Source organism: Cynoglossus semilaevis, chromosome 6, assembly GCF_000523025.1.
Source record: "Cynoglossus semilaevis isolate Cse_v1.0 chromosome 6, Cse_v1.0, whole genome shotgun sequence".
NCBI classification, from domain to species: domain Eukaryota; kingdom Metazoa; phylum Chordata; class Actinopteri; order Pleuronectiformes; family Cynoglossidae; genus Cynoglossus; species Cynoglossus semilaevis.
Window position 1 is genome coordinate 14,178,323 of NC_024312.1, and position 13,411 is coordinate 14,191,733.

At 42.7% G+C, this 13,411-nt stretch overlaps 1 protein-coding gene across 2 annotated transcripts in view; it reads left to right on the forward strand.

The window, feature by feature from the left end:
* Positions 1–13,411, forward strand: part of plxnb2b (plexin b2b) — a 120,793-nt gene that overhangs the window by 31,763 nt on the left and 75,619 nt on the right. The window lies entirely within an intron of this gene.

Genomic DNA, 13,411 nt, shown 5'->3' on the forward strand with positions numbered 1-13,411 from the left:
AATTATTCAAGTTTTCAGTTTGCCAGCAGTGGGTAAAAAAAGCATCCAATATTTCCTCTCACAATGGTACAGCAGTTACAGAGCTGGCCAAGCTGTATGGCACAGTGTTCTCTTCTGAATTGGAGTCAGTGGTGTGGATGTGTCTCTAATTAGTTTAGCCTTTGTTTTTTTTTTCTTCTTTCTTTTCCTTGTTAGGGGAGTCTTAGCCCCTGTTGTTTTGCCGTCAGTACAAGCGCTAGCAGAGCTAGCAGGGCAGTTGTGAGCCCTGGGGAGAGGACTGAACAGATTGGGTGTTAAGATGAGAGAGGAGTGTGAAACACAGCATCTCGGCTTCCTAGCAAATAGTTGACCGTCTCACCTGGGAGATGTTTCGGCAAAGTTAAGCCCCTCAGCGCCACCGTACACTAATGAAAACATTTTATGTGTCTGTGCTCATGGAGGTGGAACCTGGCTGATAGTACATGGCAAAATACATGTGTTAGGAAACAAGTGTCCAGTTATAAGTTAAGTCCTGGCCTACTAGGTAAAATGAGATGTAATTTCTTAAAGCTGTACTTGTATGTCAGGAGGGTTTTGTTTTTGTATAGAGTTTGTATGTTTTCCCTAGTCTGGGGTCCAAGACTTCCCGAGGTCCCAAAATCTCTCAAATTGAAGATTAGTTATTGTTCATTAAATATATTCTACTGGTATGAAAGATAAACCACCACCCCCTACCACTTTTAAAATGTCTTTAATGGAGTATATGGAATATATATGATTCACCTAATTTCCAACATACCCAGATGCTGCTCATAGATTCTCAAGAATCTTTTTTTCCTTCGAGACAGCTGTAAAGGCTACAACTCAGAGGAGAGGAAAGATGTGAAGTGGAAAGTGACAGACACTTTAAAGGTGTTGTTATTACAGGTGATATCAATTTGTATGCACATAAGCATTTAACATCTCCTGCATACCTTAAAGCCCAAGGCTGCCATAAAGCCCCAGGACCTGCTTGTTTGGCCATGTGTTAAACTCGTCCATCTGTGGAGGGCTCAGCTTGACAGACATCCCTGCGTCCACACTCATCTATTCCACAATCATTTGTTTAGTTAGGTCATAACTCTCACATGCCAGTTTCCATCACATTTCCTCCCGTCTTGCATGCCTGCCAGGCTGCCCGCTGGTGTTAAAGATAAACAAAATATGGCGCACTGGAAATGTAGGCTACCCCAGGTGGTTTTTTTGCATTAATAGAGCCTGAGCTGAGAGATGCTTTAACCCGCAGAATTCGAGTTGCATGACTGATTCAGAATGTTTGGCATTAAAAAGTGTCACATGTTTACTGTTCTTTTCTTTGATCTTAGACTGTGGTGCAAATGTAATGTCTGATGAGCAGACAATAGTTTTTAATAATGTTTATATAATTTTAATCTTGATTTTGTCCTTTTTGCTGCTTTGACTTTACACCTTCGAGTTACCCGGTTCGGAGTTTGTCTTTCCAAGAAAACGTGTAAACAAAACGCTATTCATATCGATGCCTTTGACAGCTTACATTTCAAAGGAGCCAGTGATATAATAATGTTCAACAGAAGTGACTTGCTGAGGGGCATATCTTATAACTGCTGCTTTAGAAGTCAGTTCAGGTTAATTTAGAGGGGTTTCTAATGTAGACAGCTATTTCTATGATATTGAAAAATTAAATTGACTTTAGCCGTGCATGAACACACATTAGAGTAAAAATAATTATGACACACAAAGGTAAATGAACCATCCATATTTCAAAAAAGGGGCTGTAGACCGTTATGATAGAGTTGAGCTTCTTTTAAAAGATGAACATGTTGGTGAGTGTTCACATACATAATCATTTTAATATATGTATTTTATGTGTTGACTCATTTGTTTTAACCTAACATTAATAATGAGGCTAATATTGTTTCTCCGTTGTTTTTTAAATGCAATTCCTGCAGAATTGATCTTCTTCCTGTTAATCTTATTTTGTTTGTTGAAGGATCCATATATCGATTGTGAAGTTATAGGACGGTGCTAAATAAACATTGTAAATATTGAGGGTTTTTTTCTCAGCCGATACTCGTATATTATACTGTATATCCAGCCTTTAAAATTGCATCATCACCATACCACAGTACTCCACTGCCAGCGGAGTGAAGAGTGGTTTAAAGTGCCTCCAGTTCCCCCCCACACGCGTAACCACCAGATAAACTTTATCACCTCGGGCCAAAACAGACATGAAGATTCTTCTCCAACTTATGTTTGGTTTTACTCATTACACACGGCAAATGCCTCGTCCTTATTGTACCAAACAACACCTTGTTCCTGACTCATCAACCCTTCCCTGCTGCCTCCAAGCTTCAGCGACTCCAACACAGTGCTGCAGCCCTCCAATTCCCTCTCGCCCCCTGTGAATATCCAAGCTGTCGATGCTGACTAGGATTAACATTTTCTTGCCAGGCCACAGTTGGAAAAGATCCGGCCTTCGGGCCACATATAATGCTCTGCTCCAGCCCTTGCAAACAAGGCCTGTTCGCTACAACTGTCATGTAGATACTAAGTAGCATGGATCAGCATTGTAGATACAAAGTTAACAACGCTTTGGATCAGTGTTCATTTCTTTTGATGAATACATGATTGAAGTTGGTGAAGATGATCTGATTTCGAGATTTTCCCCCGAAATGACCTTTGCTAAGAGGCTAAGTGGGTTTTTTTTTAAATTATGCTACAACAAGGAGTAAATCACCGAGTTCATTTCACACCTGCACATACAGTGGACAAATGATGTGGATTTTTGGCTTCACGGGAATGAGAGCCAAAAAAAGGAAAGATCCACCAAGTGTAGGCACGATGAGAGACAGATTCCAGATGAGCCTGTCGAATGGTTTCACTATTAATCCACAGACGTACGGATCTCTACAATAATCTGCCAAGTTTCTGCAGAAGTCACTGGAGCAGGGATGGCAGTATTTCACACCCCCGCCCTAGCCTTTACATCCTGCCTCTCAGACACTTCTTGGCAGCAAAAGGTGATGGCAAACATCTGTTAAAGTGTGTGTGAGACGTGTGTACGATGACAGAATACACTCGGCAGACAAAAGAAATGTGTTTTAAATTTAGATTGCGTTTCATTCAGACTTTCAGTTTTTATTATTATTTATTTTATTAGCCAATTAAGCTAACTTGGTGTTTTGCAGTGTAAAGAATGAACATGAAATAGATTGGATGTGCAAACATTTCAAGCAGCTACAAGGCTCCAGGGCTCATGTTTGAAAATTGATTCTGCATCCTTGCTGGCAGATAAATGAGCAGAAGCAAGTGGGAGAAGATAACTAACTTCCTTTGGAGTCAAATTGTTTCCCGTGGCTGGAGAAAAGGAAGTGGAGTCAGCTCCCTTTGGCTCCATCTGATGTCTTAACTTTTTCTCCTTTTGTTGCACAAACAGTGTTTTTTCTTTGGCTTTTCACTTGTCTACTGTAAGTATAAAAACAGTTGAGAGAATTATTTGGCATGTTCTCTGGGCGCTCCTCAGCAGCTGCCAGAGACGGGGCTGCTCAGAGTCTCTCAAGTCTTTTTATTTGGGTGATGCTGCTGAGAAATATAAATAAAGAAATGGAGCCAGTAATTGGTGGTTCTTGGTAATTAGGACCAGCCTGTCAGAGAGAGAAGGTACCTCACTCTGATGCCGCTGCAGCAATGGCAGTAATTACTATTACCTAATGGGGTTGTTGACACAGCCCCATTCTTAATCAGGATAGGGGGCTGTTGTTTACTGCCCCCACCTTGAAGAAGTTTAGCCACAGTAATGCTACAGGAATTAATTCTTACTACCCTTAATGTCCGTCCAGTCGTGAATTCTAACAGAGCGCTGATGAATTAGGTTTCCGTTCATCTTTGCAGTAATGGGTCGTACGTGTTTCTTTTTGCACCGTTGTACGGCGCTCGTCCATATTTTAATTAGTCCGACGGTTTGATTTTCTCTACAGGTGGTGTGACATAAACCATAAACAGCGGTATCAATCATCTCAGCAGGTTTTTGTGAAAACCCTGTAATCCCTTCATTTCATTCACGGATACTGTGGGGGTTGTTCTGGGCTTGGAGCATATCTACTCGCCTGTCTCTGCTCCTCTGTGTGAGAGATTGGATTCCCCAACTCCCCTTTTGCTCCATCCTTACACACACAACCACACACACACACACACACACACACACTAGTACAAATGTACCTGCCTCAACATTCACATAGCTCTTGTCAGATCCTCACCGTATAAATTGGCTGGTCTGACCTGATCATATATAGGGTATCTAACCAGGCACCATGTAACCTGTATAGGTGATGATTACAAGTTGTGGGTAATAACTTTCCCCTATCTGGCGTAAAATTCTGTGCATCTGGCCCCAAACTTACAAGCACAGCATTTGCTCTGTGAGATGGAGAATGTGAATTCTCCTGTAGAGGCAGAGTACCTTGGTGACTTTTCCCCTTCCAGCTGTCATGCAAAGCAATGGCCCTGTAGGCGATTCATACGACTTTATGCAAGCCAGTGTGAAAGTGGTTATTGGTTGGGTAGAAGGGGCAGTGATGGGGGGTAAGGACAGTTGCTGTTTTCACCTGTGCAGTAGCACAGAACACGCCAATTGCATTAGACCTGCATTAAACATGTGACTTGTTGTTACTTCCAGTGTGATGGACAGTCAAACATATTGCAAGGCAGAGAAAATGGCTTTTTAAGTAGACTATTTGTGGGGAAGATACTGTATTCATTTGATTATAATAAAACATCCATTATGCTCTTTGTGAACAGCAGGGGGGTGGAGGGGAGTGAGGCCAGCAGAGTGCAGCTCAATGTAATAACAACGGTGCGCCTGCTCTAAATGAGCCACGGAAAAGAGCAGGTTCCAGTAGATATTAGTTTCCTTTTGCAGAGGTGCTCAGATCTGTTGATATGTTCTGTGAGGAGTAATAGAGAAATATATCTGTTTTTATTGTGCCTTGGCGACAGAGTTATGTTTAGAGCTAATATAAAGAGCTGGAACATGGCGTAAAATGATATTATGGCCCATTAGGTGGGGGCCCGGGCTAAGTGTCACTAGCTGTAAGTGAGGACTGGGGGTAATGGGGCCGCGTCGTATTGTCTTTGATCTGCTCTTTTACTTCACACTGATTGAATCGTCCACATCCCTGGCACTCCATCTCCCGGGGAACCGGAATGGGCTAGGTGATTTCGGCTGAAGACGTCACTCTGTCAGACATGAAAGATAAGAGAATAGAAGGGGAGAATTGGAAGGAGGACGTTCGGAAAAGTAGGGGGAAAGCGATGTTTGGGAAATATGCTGAGATTGATGTGAAGAACCAAAGGGGAGTGTGGAACCCATCATGTTCTTTATGACTGTGCACTTGGGAACTTTTGCAGCAAAACAACAATAAACATGGTTTATTTTTATTGGACTTCAAACTGTGAAAAGACCAAAATGTGATTGTTCACTGGCTGCCCTCTCTTTTTTATGTAATACTACCTTGATCCACTGCTCTCTAGGCTCTTGGTCTGCTGACCTCGTACATCTGTGTCTATGGTCTGGCTCTCGGCAGAGCTTGACCCTCTGATGCTGGGGCCTGCCTCAGTGGGTAACTACAGGAAGGTTCAGCGTTTTATTAAGGTTCTGCTGCTTTGACAGATTCATGAACTTCCCTTGAGATCATTTTTCCTTTCCACATGCTGTAAGAAGGAGTCTTTATCAGAACGGCAGAAAGAAATTAGCATAAATCACTTTTTGGGATTCTTCTGTTAGGAACTGTCTACACCAAGACCCTGCCTGAGTACTCTGCACCACCTCCATCATGTGCCTGCCACCATCCTGCCAGTTGCACAGTGAATAGGCCAGGCATTGTACTGAGCGGCATAGTTTATCTGCTGTCTTGCACAGACAGCATGGGGGCTCAGGAAGTAATCTGAACCAAGCAGGCAAAGAATTCCAGGCATCCTGAAAGAAACCAGATGTGTGTTTTTGTTCACTCAGTCTTGCCATGTGTGCTCATTTTTACTAGCACATAAGACGTTATGTCAAGAAGTTCATCCTCAGAGCGCCTATTGATACACATTTAGAATAACAGGAACCCTGCAGGGAGTATTGGTTTCGTTTTAGTAGAAAAATGGCAACTGTCCAAAATGAGCACGGCCCATGTGTTTAGATCATATATTTATACTCTGTGTTAAAATGCAAGACTTAGTCATTTAACACTTGCCATTTATAGATCGACACAGAGGAAACTGTGAGAGACGTGAATCCCGATTTTCTTTGTCAGTCAAAGGGGCATAGAAAAAGTTTCTACTGCAGGGTTGGTCAAAAAGTTTAAGGATGGATGTTGAAAGGTGTTCCATTTATATATATATTTATATATATAACTGAAACATATTAAGACACATCTCTCAGGTCTCAGTCTTTGTTTTTTAATGTTTTATCATTAAATGTTGAACCACAGTCAAATATACAGTAGATATATTATAAAATTACATCAAACTTCAGAAGTGAACTTTGAATGGAAATCTGTTAAATTTAATAGTAAAGTTTTGCAATAGCTGGATGGACCCTTCACCACCTGGTGTTTTTCTTCATGCTTGAACAATTTGAAAAAAAATCTTTGTCTTTCAACTTCCACTCTTATACCTTGCCATCGTTGACCTTGCCATGGATTGTTTTGTTTAACCTACAACTGCATGATGTTTTTGGTTCAGTCCTGTGACTCGTGCCCAGTGTCGAATGTCTGTTTATTCTACCAACAAAGTGTGAACGCCACTGAAGTGTTGACATCATCCGCTGCTGTATTACACCCACATTGCATGCCTTGACCTCCTGGCCCTGGTTAAATGGCTTAGACGGACCCGCCTGTCACATTCAAAGGCTTTTTAAATTTATTTTACATTCAGACTTTTGTCCCACCTCCTTTCTGACTCTACTATACCATCAAAGAGAGTGGTGTTCGTTGGGCGGGGCTCATCCTAGCTGGAATGTGTGACTAAGTGTGCGTGCTTGTTGCCTGAACATGCAGGCTGCTATCAGCCAACACCACAGGAAATGACCAGCATTTGCTTTGAAGTCCCAGCAGAGTTTTCATTATTCCTACTATCTTCAGAGACACGAGGCGGCAGCAGATACCACCCCCTCTTGCACTGGTGTTAGTCTGCACTCTCTCTCTCTCTCTCTCCTCTGCTGCTCCCCACTCAGAGCTGTGCCACCCAATGCCTGATGTGAATTCAGAACAAGCATATATTAGCATAGAGCACAGGAGTGCTAGCTGCCACGGGGCACAAACCCCACCACTGCCTCCTCATTTCTACACACCACACTTGCCTGAAAAGGCTGAGAGGGCACGTGTAATTGCATTTTCTTCTCCCTGTGCAGAAACCCACAAGTAAGATATGGGAAATTCTAAGATTCCCCAACCTTGGCTCATCTTTTCAATTTCTCAGATATTCCCACTTGCCTCACCGAACACCTCCTTCCACTTCCAACCTCCGCTTCCCCTGCTCATGCTCTTAGCATGTTCAAATGTGTGGCGTGTGAAGAAATTAATTGGATCACAGGGTGGAAGTGTTCAGCTCTCTGTGGTGTACTCAGTGTGAGGTGGGTTTGGCAAATGCTTGGAAGGACTCGACGCAAGATCAAGTTTTCTAGACTGTGCCTTTTAGAGATTTGAGCCTCACATCAAGTCTAACTCTAAATTAAATGTTTACACAAACGCTGTTTTAAACCTGTAAACCCAACAAAGACTAAATAATATATGCACAACCTTCACAGCGGGAAGGTGGCCACGTAATTTAGCTGCTTGTGAGGCTCAGGCCAAGACAACAACATGGAATCAGCGTGTTTGAAATCCCTAGTCAAGGTCCTTTCACGCATCAATGCTTTTCACAGTATTTTTAGAAGAGTGTTCCCTGTTGCTAATTAGCAAAGCTAATCAAGTGTTCTGATCAAGCACAAAACTGTACACAGACAGAAGCCTCTATTTTCTAAATGATAAAGTATGAGAACATGCTGTATAGAATAAATTATTATTATTATTATTTTCTTAGTTTAGTTGGCCCTGCATATTAATCCACTGACATATCAATTCTTAGTTTAGTTGGTCCTGCATATTAATCCACTGACATATCAAAAATATCAAGAATAAACTTAATTTCATTTATCTAGCATTTATCAGCTCTATAAATTGATTGTTTCATTGAACCTGGTTTCACAAACTTATAGTGCAGTATATTCTCCACGAAGAGAAGCAGCTACATTATAATCAAATAAAAAAAATACCAAAAGGTTCAGATGTTTAAAGTCAGAGACCGTGACCTACAGCCGGCATAACCTTGGATCCTTTATTGGATGTTGTTCATCATCTTTATCTCCTCCTTCCCTCCCACCTCGTTCACAGTCATATTGCTGGTGTCAATCAACAGGCGAATGCATGAAATATTAATTCAAAGTTGATGATGAGCTGATTGAAAAAAGCACATATCTGAAGAGATGGAATATGTGTTTAAATATTCAGCAGCAACACTCGTCACTGTGCACTTCCAGTGTTATTGGAGCATTTAAAAGGCACCAACGTTTACTTCCCGGCCGTAGTGTTTCCAGCTCCCTTGTAATGTAATGTAGTGCAGCCTGTGTTAGGCTTTCTCCCTCCTCCTATGTTTAGGTCTAAACAGTGCAGCTGTTGCTTTTTTACCTCCGTGTTTGGCCTTCTCCCCGTGTCCTGTCAGCTGCCTCTCTCTCTGATTTATAACAATCTGGAGCTAATGGTACAGAACCTGGATTTGTGTCCGTGGTGTTGTGACTAGCCCTGTGCCGGCTCATTGGCCTCCTCAATTTACTTTCTTTCTCATTCTCACTCTGTCTCTTTCTCGCTCTCTCACTTTCTCTTTTTTTTTTAAACTTTCCACAATTGGATAAGGTGAGGGACCAGTGAGCGACTTGGCTTTTGATCAGCATCCCAGAATCTCTCGCTCATTCGTCTTCATCCCCCTCCCTTCACCACAGACTCCAGGCTGGCAGGACAGCAGACTGACCTTCAGACGGGGCCGCCGGACCTTTAATCCTGCTTTCATCCCTCATACTCTCCTGACCCTTCCGCACTCACTAGAATTTGCATATTTTCGCCGACTGCTTTCTCTCAGTGTGGCTCCACTGAAAACATAGCTCAGGCTGCAAGAATTGCAGGGTGACTTAAAATACAGGACAGTGTTAATCACAAGAATCTGCAGTTCAAAAGCGTGTTATCTCCCCCGCACTGTCCTTTCTCCTCTCTGTATCTCTCGAGGTTGCTTCCATCATACTGCGTGCATCGCCAGGTTTGTGAAGGATGTCGCTGCCAGCTGTCTTTTTCATGGAAGGCTGCCAACCTCTCCTCATATACTCTGTCCATCGTTATTTCCTTGTTTTTCCCACCTCTGTGTTTTCCCTCATCCCTCCATTTGTCTTGTAATGAACTCAGCCTCAGTTTTTTCTTTTCTTTACTTCATCTCCTTTGTATGTGCAGCAGGTAAAGACAGGGTTCCCCCGGATCCTACCATCTCAGGGATCATTGGGTTCATCTGAATTCCAATGTAAGACATTTTTCAAAGCCTTACAAATGCCATAAGAAGTCCCATTTATAAAGCTAGTAGAATCATAACATGATGATGGGTAGGTGCAGATTTAACCAGACTTGACTTGATAATGAGGATTTGCTTAAACCAGTAACAGGAACTGTATTTGTGGCACAGTGCATTTTTATGCAGAAGAACTGCACTATGGGAACCAATGAAGTGGAAACCATGATGTCACTTCTGTTTTTTCTTCTTCAATTTTGAATATTGTCGGTCTTGTATTTCATTCTGACAGGATTCAGAAAGTCTGAAATGTTAAGCTGTCGGAAGTCTACAGGTTTGTTTGGAGCCCTGGTTGGCACACTGGTGCAACAGTACAGAGGTCAGTCAGGGCGGAGTTCTGTCCATGTTGGCAGACTATGTGTCAGCATTCTGCCAACAGTATATTAAGCTCAAACAGATCATCTATTCCCCTCTACGACCGGCTGGGTCGCTTTCAGTGGCCCAAAAAAAGGTCACAAGCAGACAAAGAGAGCTCTATGTCTCCTCTACACAGCGAGCGGTCCAATCGATTGGCAGCTGTTTCTTCATCTCCCATTCTACAGGGCCAAGCTGCTTAATTTCTGTGCGCAGGCATGTTTTACCACATGGCTCTACACATTCCCTGTGTTAGTTTTGGAACGGAGACGGAGGTCAGAGTGAGTGCAGTCCATGAAGACGATTATTGTGGATGTCCCATCCATTAAACAGACAGTGTCGAGAGCACGACTGTTGTTTCTCACGGCGCACGCCTCGTGTAGGACACGGGAGTCATTTTTTACTGTGTCTGGAGACATTGTATTTGTCTCTCTGCGTGTGTGGAAGTAAATGCATCTGTGTCTGTGTTTTAATTTGACAAAGACCCCCGCCCCCCGCAGTCTGACACTGCTGTTCAGCTCCTTTACACTTTATTTGACCCTGGCCTCCGATGAGATGTCATCATGAGCCAACTGTAAACAAGATGATCACCAAACAAAGAGTGAAGAATGGGCTTCTGTTGGAGATATGATAATCCCACCTACACACACACACACACATTCTCACACCTCTTCATTCCCTGATGGAAGACCCTAACCTCAACCATGGCTAATCTTGTGGTTGTAACCTTGGCCCCAACACACAAACACACACACACACACAATCCCAGCATTTACAGTAAACAATTCTCCGTGTAAAGCAAGTTGACCTTAATAATTCTCTTTTAGTAATTTAAAAATGGCTTGTCCTTGGATTAAATCCACGGTGAAAAATTCTTATAGTCTGTTTTTCTTTGTGAACCACTTTACTGTTTGATTTTCCAAGTCAGTATTTTTGGTTCCAAAGCATTTTTTTCTTTTGCGTTATTTAGTATTTTCTCCCTCCATGCCCTAAGAACCTGTGTTAATGAAGGCTTGTTGAGAGTTGAGGTTTTAAGCATCGTATCATTGATGAACCACTTTGATACACTTGTTAAATGGGCTGATTGGACCACTGGGGGAATTAAGGCTGCTTCAGAGTTTTCAGGCAGAGCTCTGAAAGTGTCTTCTCATAGAAACAGAGGAATGGGAAAAGTGAGGGTGGGAGGGAGCGTCTCTCTGATCTTCTGCCTCTCTTAGAACCATCTGTCTGGTTCTGGCCCAACAGTCTGCGCTGCTTAGTATTAGCGCTTACAAATATATACATTTCTCACATCTCGCTTTGGAGAGCAGCCGTACCCCTCGCTGAGTTATGCTTGCCAAGAGATGGAACCGAGAGCAGATTGGAGACGGGCAGCGTTGTGGGAACGATGCCTGCCATCGCTTCATTGACAGGAGGGGGAGCCGGGTGGNAGAGCTGTGGATTGGATGTGTGATCAGGGTTTGTAATGTATCCCACACTGACTAATGGAATATGTTTGGTTCCAGCAGCTTCATATCAAAGTGAACAACATTAACTCTACTACTGCCAGTTACATGTGCATCGGTCATTTGTTTTTTTGTTTTGCAGCTTCAGGTTTTGTGCTGACTAACGTTCAATACATATAAAGCGCAAAGCTGTAAGTAGCTATATTAAATGTTCTCATGTAGAAGTTGTATTTATTTGTTCTTTTTATATCATTCTTGCTATTAGCTTTCAGTGGTTTTCATTGGTGCCTTACAGTCTGTTCCTACCAGGGCACTAGTGTATGCATTTCAAAAGCCCTCACACACTGAACAACCCCACTCTCCGTGGCACCAAAAGCCCTCGGTGACAGGATGTCTGGTCTTCAACAGGACATCGTAAAGTGTCAACGCAAACACCTCAAAAGCCTCATGCTAACACGTCTTCCATCTTAACGGCTCGTTCATATAACACACCCGTACATGTAGGAATATACAACTCTTGAATGTCTTGAAATTTGCCCTAAATTCTCCAGATGCTCATTTGTTTTTGAAAACCTGCAAATCATTTAGTTCTGGTGAACTGTTTGAGCTAAACCGATGTTGTCACCAGTTGATGCCCTTTGTGTCTTTCGCCTCGATTTGGACGAGATGTTCACAAAAACCTGTCAGAAAACAGCGAAAGCCTTCAATGCTCAGAGAAAGACTGTAAGCAAAGAGTAAATAAGTTTGCGGGCTCACTGGGATGATAGTCAAAAGTGCTTATAGTCAACATCCAGTAAAGTCATTTTCTTGGCTATCAGCTCAAAGTAAGTTTATGAGTTGTGGTGAAAACAAATCTATTGCTGATAATTCTTTGACTTCTTCTTCTTAGACAGTTACTGTGTGAGCAGCCTTTATCTTTGACTTCCCTTTTTTTTTTAGTAAGTGACTGACTGACTCTCCTGTTCCACCTCCTCAGTTCCTCGCTGGAGTGAAATGCTTTCTGTATTGCCTCATACCATTCTATGAATAAGATCACTTGGAAGCAGTTAAAAGTTCTCAAGAACCACCAGAGAATGATGTTGTGACAGAAAGATGGAGCGCGAGGAGTCGGTTTGCTGCAGAACACACAAAGAAAATAGCCCCTTTCCATCTTCCTATATATTTCCCAGTTCAATGTGGTCGTGAGGCCTTTTTGACAAGACACAAATTAATTCCAGCAAGTTGTCGCTTTACATTAAAGCGTGAATTGTCCTGCTGGTGAAGGGGAAGCCAGTCTCTCTTCTAGTTGCCATGGAAGCAGGTGCAGTGTAAAATTGGGCTCCTGCCATATTGGATCTGCCTAAACCGCTGCCCACCTACAGTTTGTCCTACAGAATATAAAGGCTGTAAATAAAGAACTTTAAAATGAAGAGCATTTTTTTTATTACATTATAATTACATTATAAAAACATTCCCAAATGTGATTTTCACCAAAAAGCTGTATTTCATTTCTCTTGTACTGTAATGAAAAAAATCACAGGACAATATACATGTACTTGTACTAATCCTAGCTGTTACAAATTCTGTTTCTCCTGACAGCTGTTTGCACTTGATAGTCTGTTTGAACTTTCTCTCAAACGCCGTCCATCATCCATCTTTTCCTCCACTCGCTGTTTCCTCTAACACTCAAACTCCCATCATCAATTCCATCTGCCCCGGAACAACACAACCGCTCCGCACGTCTTTACACCCATGCCCCAGCACCCACAGTGTTGGCGCACCAGTGCACTTTTTCTCAGGCGTTGTGCAGCGCCAATCTTAATCACACTGGGTGAGCACACCTGTGAAAACAGATGTCCACTGAGGCTGGCATGCTGTTCCTCTTTAGGGAGGAGTGTCTGCGTACGTACTTTCGCCTGCTCCTCCTCTGTTCTCCACCGAGTAGTGGGGTCCACAGCAGGCCCGTTCTGGCTTCAACCCCCATAAAGGAAGAGCCCACGGTGCGG